Source organism: Coturnix japonica, chromosome 14, assembly GCF_054131305.1.
Source record: "Coturnix japonica strain WE chromosome 14, WE-NBRP24, whole genome shotgun sequence".
Lineage (NCBI taxonomy): Eukaryota > Metazoa > Chordata > Aves > Galliformes > Phasianidae > Coturnix > Coturnix japonica.
This window is the reverse complement of record NC_140676.1, coordinates 16417892-16426658: the sequence shown is the minus strand read 5'-3', so window position 1 is coordinate 16426658 and position 8767 is coordinate 16417892. Positions and strand designations below refer to the sequence as shown.

Sequence of the window (8767 nt, the reverse complement as noted above, 5' to 3'; positions counted from 1 at the left end):
ATTCAGGAGCTACAAGGAAACCTATCAGCTTTCAAGCAGCTGAGCTGCAGCCAGGTTCCCATGATGGCATCTGGCAATGACTGCTTCAGAGCTGGGTTGTTAGAGCACAAAGCACAACCACTTGCCCTCCCAGTATCAAGTCTTGCGCTCCCATCTCAGTACCAGCCACGTCCACTGGCAGCACAGGCTTTGCTTGCCCATCTGACACTCAGGATGTTACTTACTAAGCACAACCAGCTACCAAACCCAGAAGCAGAAATGCTTCCTGCATTTTACCAGACTGATCCTACTGGACCAAGAACTTGCTGCTGTTTTACTTCCCATCTCTCACCAGGAGCAGAGAGAAGGTTACATTAATTTGACCATGACAGATGGTTTAGGATTTGAAGGCTGGTACTGCATTTCTGAAAGGCTGTTTCTGACAGTCACTGTCCAGGCTGCTCAAGCCCATCATCTTGCATAAGAGAGGAGCTGAGACAAAACCCATGACACACAGATGCGATTTACTGGCCAAATTGTCATGTTTTCCTTTAATAAAGAGCAACTTTGGAGTTTCAGCGTACAAGGAAAAAGGAATCAAAGGGAATGCTACAGCCACCATTTCAACTCTCCATGAGAGCTCTCCAAGGCAAACATGAGTCTCTGCAGTTTAATACAAATAGTATAGCTCCAGAGCTGAGGGGCACGTCTGACTTGCATCCACTCTGGACTGAGAAAGGAGGCAGAGCATAAGGCCCAGACCAGTGTGGTACAAGACGTCTTCCTTACAGGGGCAGCTCAGTGGCTGTTCCCAACATTGGCATTCTTCTGTCTGTGGCGAGGAGGCCCACATTTTGCTAGCAACTCATGAAGCTTTGCTGTTTGGGGGTGGAGCAGTGGCTGGGTACACAAGTGTTAGCTAAGCCAAGCAGTCTAGGAGGCATTCAGGTCTCTGCTCCATGGTGGTTAATGCAACCAAACATCTCCATCAGTGAATCTGCAGCCTTCTAACATCACTCTGTCATGGTGGAGAAACGTATTACAGCAACTTGTTTAATTAAAACATAGACTGTATGCATGTGAGGAACAGCGCATTCACAGACTGACAACCTGAGGAATAAGATGGAGCTTGAAGCTGAGGGAACAGTTCAATGAGAAAACAGAAGATTGTTTTAACAATTACAGCCACTGGGTGGTAGAGTCTGCTATCAAGAGATGTGGTCAAGAAGACACAGCTGCAAAGAGCCAGTATGGCTTAAGTAGAGCAGTAAGTATGGCTTAAGTAGAGCTAGGACAAGGAAATCCTACAGATCCTGGAGGTCAGTTATGCCCTAATGATCCCTCCCAGCCCCAGCTTCAAGATACCTACAAAAGCAAAGCCAAAAGTATGGTTAGAAGGAGCAAATAGGGTCACAGTCAAAGCCTTAATTAGACCGATGCAAAACAGGCAGCACCCAAAACCATTCTGGGATCAATATTTCCATTCATTTACAAGCAGAACAAGATAAGAGAGGTGATCAGAGTAAATAATTAACATATTTACAGATTTGGGAAAAAAAACCTACAAACATTAAGAGTTATTTTAGTCTTGTGGGCAATGAGCTGTGCTGCTGACATGCTGACATTAATCACACCTGCAGCAATTATTTGAAGTATTTGATTAATCAGTCCAGAGGAAAAACTGAGCTGGGCCCAGCTACCCTTGCTGCATAGCCCTGTTGGTCTCTTAGTCAATACGTTGGTGTTGGCTTTCAGAAATGCAGCACGTTTCCTGCCGGGTGTCATGTAATGCATTCCCTGGCTGGATACAAGATATTTGTACTTTAGATGGGGTAGATGCAAACTATGATGTTTCCAAAGTGAGCTGAAGAGCATTTATTAATGCCAGGCTTGCTGAACTGTTATTTTCATCTCTTGTGGCCCCCAAGCAACTAAACGACAATATAATCACATGCTTGCACTGATTTGATTGCACCTGAAAAACACCACTGCATTACAGCCCTGGTCAGCCAATGTGGGCAGAGGGCTAGAACTGCTACCTTCATCACCCCCATCTATAACTGGAAAAAATTCTTAAATTAAGGAAGAATAATGAATCTAGAAGATGGTCTGAGCACTGATATCAAAAGTGCAGGTTAAAAAGAAATCAAGTGTATTTATTATTTCTTGGCCGTTTCTCCTTCTAGTAATCACACCAGGGTGGAAATCCAGTTGACAACTCCTACTACTGGTAGCAGTGATCTTCAGTTTTGTTCACAGAAGTCTGTGGATTCCTGGAAAACTGTCCAAATGAATTTCAGTATCTGTCTGGGGATGCTCACACCTACCAGCCCGCAGCTCATAACATGCTGTATTAAAGTCCTCTCATCTGGTCTTACTCTGGATTAGGCTGCTGCTTTCAAAAATGCAAATGTTAACTCCCAGAACAAACTTGGCTTGATGATGTTAAGCTTATGTGTAAACTGAAATGCAGCAGGCTTTCATTACAAGAACTCAAACATTTAAAAGGCACATTTAATGTGGCACATTCTAAAAAACAAATATTGGAACGTCCAACTTGTATTTCATTGATTGTTTCCCCCCCCATCTATCTCTCATTTCCATTGCTGCATATAAATGAGACTAACATTTCTCTAGCACAAAAACCAGAACCAATTAAATATCTCTGGGCTGCCATGGTTTTTGCAGGAAGCCAATCCATCCCATGGTCACAGTAGTGCAAAGCTCTGAAGCAGATCAGTCAGTTTTAGCACTCTCTCCTAAGCACAACCCAGATGAAAAGTAGGCTTTCCAGCATGCACTAAGACACAAGGCTGCCACAAAAGGGAGAATCTCACTCCCAAACCTTTCCTAGAGACAACACTGTTCATGCAAAGGCAGAAATGTCCTACTCAGGTGAAGAACACCCTGCAGGAAGAGAGACAGCATCAAGGATAAACCAGCACATGTAATACCAACCACTCCAAGTTCTGAGTCTGCTCTTCAAGCAGCATATTTCTTACATCTGGCATGCAAAATTCTGTAATAGTGAAGAACGTCCCATTTTAATTTAAATGAATGCATTTATTTCCAAATGGGAAACCGTAAGTTAAACAAACACATTTCTCTTTGCACATGAAAGCATTGTTTTGTCACAGATGTACAGTATAATACATTTATTTTCTCGATTGTTTTGTATTTGTAAGGCACTGCCAGTTATTTGGATGGGTTTGTAAGGATGAAGCAAATTGCTCTGTGGGGCTCTATTCAGGGAACATAATATTCCCACAAAAGCACCATAATTCTGCACGCAGCAACACAGACTACCGCGACATCACAGCAGCTGGCAGGGTGGATCGAGTTAGCATTATCAAAACCAGCATGACAACTGTACTCAAGAAGCCCCTTACATGCATAAATTAATGATGAATGTACATTGATTAACCCCCACCCAGGCTCTAGGTAACCCTGCCCTCCCTGAAATAAAGCTTTGAACCTCAGCAGTTGCTTTGGTCAGTTCACAAGGCCCGGGGAGCACTTCAGCTTCTTCTTGAGTCATTGCATTGGCCTGGGCCAGGACTCTTAGCCCTGCTTTCCCACATGAGTTGGGGAAGACGAAGAAAGGTGCTTGAACCTCTAAGCCACGGGGAACAGTCAAGAGCACAAAATAGAGTCAGCAGTGTGTCAGGCAGAGCACTTTGGGAGGTCCACCACACAGAGCTGGGAGGGGGAAGGGCCAGCCAGGGATCACACCTCCGTTTCAGAAGTTAGCTGTAGATTCACCTCTATCCACTTATGTGATCAAGTAGCTCCTTCTCCAGGCACAGAGCATGGCATCACAGACACTTCACATGGTAGTGTTTCCACGACAACTCCAACAGGCAAGAAGAATGCACTGACTCAGTGGGCAGATGCAGTGAAGGTGTTGAGAGGCAACTGCTCACTTTGTCCTTTTCATAGGCTCTCCAGCCCATAGAGAATCTAAATCACACCCTCTAGTCATCACGACTCTCCTAAAATGTATTCTATTGCATAAGTTCTGGGTTATCTTAACCACGCTCTGCTGCCTCAGTGTTTTCAGGCTTCTCCATCCATTTGCCAGCCTCTCAAACAGCTTCTAATACCCAGTTCCCACATGGCACAGCCTCATGAAAGTTGGCCACCAAGGTCTTCCCATCCATCTTTAAGTCCGTCTGGTTACACAGAAATGTGAAGGAAAAAAACAACTATAAGGATATGTTCTTTCTATAGGCTGGCTAACCCAAGATAGCTAACTCAGGTTGAAGCAGGAATGAAGGCAATGCAACTTACATGTAGCTGCTTGAGTACAAGCCTGTCTTGAAGGCTCAGGTACAGTGTAATACAGTAATTCATGTTTCAAGTCAGCTTGTCTTTTGTAAAATTGAATCTGAGTGCTTTGCCTTTAGCATATATAGGTAGTTAGGTTTACACTGAGTGTATAATGCAGTAATGAAGATGCATAGGTAGGCTGAATATCTAGATCTGAAAGGATGATAGGAAAGCCTCCTGTTTGACTTCAAGCCCTCTAAAACATCCCCACAGCTTCCCGTAACAGTTGATCTGACCTTTTACTCGGGGAATATCCTAACTTAGTGACTAGCTTCTGTGGGTCACCTAAGCCAGGCATCCAAACTGCCTAAGCCAGGCTTCATTCTCTGTATTAATGACTCCTCTGTACATAGGAATATGCTTTAGGGGTGCTGCTTCTGTTATTACATATAAGCTCAGTTTGAGCAAACCCACTGCAGTCTTGTTTATATGAGCAGGTGCACTGAAATTGAACAAGAGAAAAAATCTGTATCAGCAGTAATATCAAGAGAGCAGCAATGGAGAGGGAAGGAGAGTCAACGGGGGCCTTAAAGAAACAATCACCACTCGTGTTACACACATCATCTGCTACAGACACAGACTTTCTATGAACCAGTAAGCAAACCACAGTTGTCAGTGCCCATGCTGGGCTTCAGTATAAGGCAGATCCCTAGCAGAGGCCCCTGTGGCAAAGGAGCAAGCTGCTCAGTGGGAGACTATTTACTCAGGACAACTCTTCTGACAGTTGACCAAGAGTTGAAAGCTGTAGGAAGAAGTCTAACAGCGATCAAGATGCTAACCTCAAGGTCTGATCTCTACTGGAGTCTTTTCTCCAGTTACAGAGAGGTTGTTCAGAATCACACGGTTCTTCTAAACCCACCTATCCACCTTTTGGCATGCTGCCTCCTTTGCAGCTTCTCTTAATGCAGCAACAGCTCATGACTGTGTAAAATGTACTACTTACAGTACCAATAGGTAATAAATGCCAGTACCACAATGCAGAAGGGAACTTGGGATGAGAAAAAATCTCAGCTTTCTGGATTTATTTTGCAGGATCGTTTTAATTTTGAATTGTCACTTCCAGGAAATTTCAGTAGGTTCCCATGGAACCCAGGAAACTGTGTGACAACACACAGCACCCTAGCAATAGCTGTAATGGTTTGGTAATATACATTGTGGCTGAACAGCATTGGAAAAGACAGCAAAATAAGGGAGAGCTCTGCAGTGTATTGCTCTGCTCTACACCAGACCAGCAGAAATCCTGCTGGCAAAGTTGTAACAGAGGTTTGGGGATGGCAGACAATGGCAGCATCGCTGTAACAGCATAGCTCTTTCAAAACACTTCCCAGCTGAGTTCTCTAAGCTCTTGGCAAAGGTGAGTCAGACTATTATCTTTATTTTATAAGCCCCCATGAGATTTACCCAAAGTGACTTACCCAAAATGAGCAACCCCTCAAGATGTGCAGCCCATCATTTCTGATCCCTACCCTGCCATTCTTCAAGCTGCAACAGATCCCCTGGAAGGCAGCAGGTCCTGAGCACTAGGACAGCAAGCAAACCCCACAAAGAGCCCTGGAATTGGGATGATGTGTCAAGTGCTGGTTGTTACCTGAGTGATTCTAGAAAAGATGTTGTCAGAAAAAGCTGTTGGAAGTCCATGGATCCCAGCAGTCCTCCTGGGGCAGGAAGGCAGTGCTGTTGCAGAGCCAGAGTGTGCATGGGTGGACTGGGTTCACTCACAGCAAAGAGTAATCAGATGGAAATAACTCCTACAGGGATAAAGAATATTTATCTAATTATCTGTGCGCTGGTCAGAAGAGTGAGTGAGAGCATCACAGAACCAGGTGAGCTAACACATACACTCAATTCAGGTACACCAGACACTGGGCTGGTTGGAAGTAAGGGAGAAGAGGTGGTGCTATAATTGGATGGAAGCATAAAAACATGAATTTTACGTAACAAGCAGAAGTAATAACTTCTCAGAAGAAGGCAGTAATTGTGATGATCCTTGAAATACAGCACTATCAAATGGTAATCAATAAGGATTGAAAACATACCAATTTTACAAAGCACCTTCCCATTTCAAAATAGGCTGTTAAAAATGAAAAGTAACAACAAATTAAATAATGCACTGCAGTTAAAACAAATTAATCTGAGTCTTTTTTCTTTAATAATTACTATTGCTAGAGTTACTACTTAAATTCAGGTCTGAAATTGGCAAGTGGGGAGAAAGCAAACATTGACACAGCACTGAGCTCAGCACCCGTGTCTTTCTCCAGGTGACCGCTAAGGGTCTCTGTTGCTCAACACGGGACTCGGCGGAGATTTTTCTCCCTCTGTCAGGATGTTTTGACATCCATTCATCCCTTCCCCCACCCACACTTCCTAACCAGCCCACACTCCCTCAGCAGGCTCAAACCGAGCCGTTAGTGACACATCTTGCTGGGTGTTTATGTGCATACAATCCCATGCGCAGGACAGCAGCACAACGACTGCTGACCATGGCCTGCCTGCATTGTCACAACATCTGTACATTCCCAGTACATACCTATGCATTGGGCTGAATGCATCTCAGCAGCAAACACATCTGTGCTTATCAGAGTCTGCATCAATGTGATACCTGAGCTCCTGGTGTGGATTCCAGCCTCACATGGTGGGGTGTGGGCAACACATGATGATGCCTGAGGTTAAAAAGCATGAGCTACAAGCAACTAGTAGATAATTATGGAAGGACATGTCTGTGTGGCTCAACTCCAACATCAACAAAAGGAAGAGCTCTGCCTTTTGAGTCACCAACAGCATTTCCTTCCAGCCCTTGGGTTTTCCCGACAGGCCTCTCCTGTGTATTCTGCCCAGACCCACAATGGCTGAGCTCATAAAAGCTGCTGAGCTCACAACCCAAGGGAATGGGGCTTCAGTCCCCCACGGCCAATAGAAGTTTCCAGGCCATGACTGCGCTCCAAGGACACGGCTCCTCACCAGCTTCTTTGTCAGAGCAATTGAACTGAATAGTATCATCACTTCGCTCCCAGCCATCACATGGAAGTTTTGGAAACACCATGCTGTAACCAAGTTTCCCACAGATGTCAGAGGATGCTGAAGTCACGTAAGAGCTTTTTAATGCTCCATTACTTGGGTTATCCCCCAAAGTTCAGAACTGTCCATTGCCTGAGTGCCTCCACAAAGGAATTAAGTCAGTTCCTCTTGTGCAGGACAAGAATTTGGCTAATTAGAGAGTGGTAAATAACAGGAATTTCTTAACCAGGGACCAAGACACCATCTAAAAACCACAGACATTTGCTGGTCATTTTCAATTGAGTCTCTGCCGGGTGGAGCTACCCGAATTCTTCCACATTTATTTCATTTATGCTGTTTGCTCTGAGACAGGTAACTTTCATTCACTTGCCTGTTTGTCCCACTTCTTCCTCTTTTTCCTCTTTTTTCCTCCCTCTATTCCTTTCCCAGTCCTACAATCTACATCTCTGCTACTGTCCCCATGCCTTCCAGCAGAGCTAAATTGTAAATAACAGTCAACACATGCTGCTCTATCTATTCCAATATATTTGTTAGTCCCATAAAATACTCACAGGTTTCCAATGACAAGCAGGACGTGGCCTTCACTGCACTCTATCAGGTGTGAGATCACATAAACAAGTTAAAACAACTAGAGAACAAAGAGTATTTGCCAGTGCTCTGCAATGGCGTATCTGTTCAACTTGCTGAGGGCCCTTCTGTATTTCAGCAGCACCTTTCCTTCCCTTACAGAGCTGTAGCACCAGCAGAGTGACTCCTCACATCTGCAAGACATCTGAAGACATTTCTGAAGTCCAAACTGGAGGACACCAAAAAGTTCAGCTTCTGAATGGAACGCATCTAGGAAAGAGAATGCTTTGAGCGATCAGCATTTCTTGACAGTGAAACAAATGAGTGTTTCCATCCCAGGGGGAAGTGGGGAGCAAGCAAACTCCACTCCTTTATTTCACAGCATACAGGAAGTTTGAGTGATTGATGGCAAGAGTGGGGAAATGCACATTCAGCTTCTATTTCCAATGCAAATGACTTGCCACCTCACCCCTCAGCTTCCTGTTCCTGGCTCTTATCTACAGTAGGTACGCATCAGAGAGGAAAAAAAGGACAACCCTTGCTAGATTGCTCCCCCTCCCTGACTTGAATAAGCAAATACAGCACGTGCAAAAAATAACAGTCAAATATCTGTTGGGCCTAAAGCTTTTCTGCCCACAGGCCCAGCACAGTGGACATTGGGATGGGCTGATGGAGCCCTGCAGTGCTGCTCCCCAGCCCTGCTGGAAGACAGCCGGGTACCGGGTGCAGGAGGCGAGCCTCTGCTCTTACAGAATTTCTCCTTGTATTACAAAGGTCAGAGCAGTAAGCAAGGAGGCTTTTTAAAATGCTGCACACTGTTTGAGGGATCTGTCTGGTTCACAGGGATGCCGAGATGCAGCAATTGCCAAGGCAAGAG

The 8767-nt window shown here is 44.7% G+C and overlaps 2 long non-coding RNA genes across 2 annotated transcripts; one reads left to right on the top strand and one right to left on the bottom strand.

The window, feature by feature from the left end:
- Positions 1-3067: 3067 nt before the first annotated feature.
- On the bottom strand, positions 3068-8124 carry LOC146758474 (uncharacterized). Its single transcript, XR_014934437.1, has 3 exons — positions 7875-8124; positions 5897-6056; positions 3068-4151 (listed from the first exon to the last, which is right to left on the bottom strand). It is a non-coding gene; the product is annotated as an uncharacterized LOC146758474 (long non-coding RNA).
- On the top strand, positions 7204-8191 carry LOC107318530 (uncharacterized). The gene is made up of 2 exons (XR_001557398.3): positions 7204-7393; positions 8053-8191. It is a non-coding gene; the product is annotated as an uncharacterized LOC107318530 (long non-coding RNA).
- Positions 8192-8767: the final 576 nt, after the last annotated feature.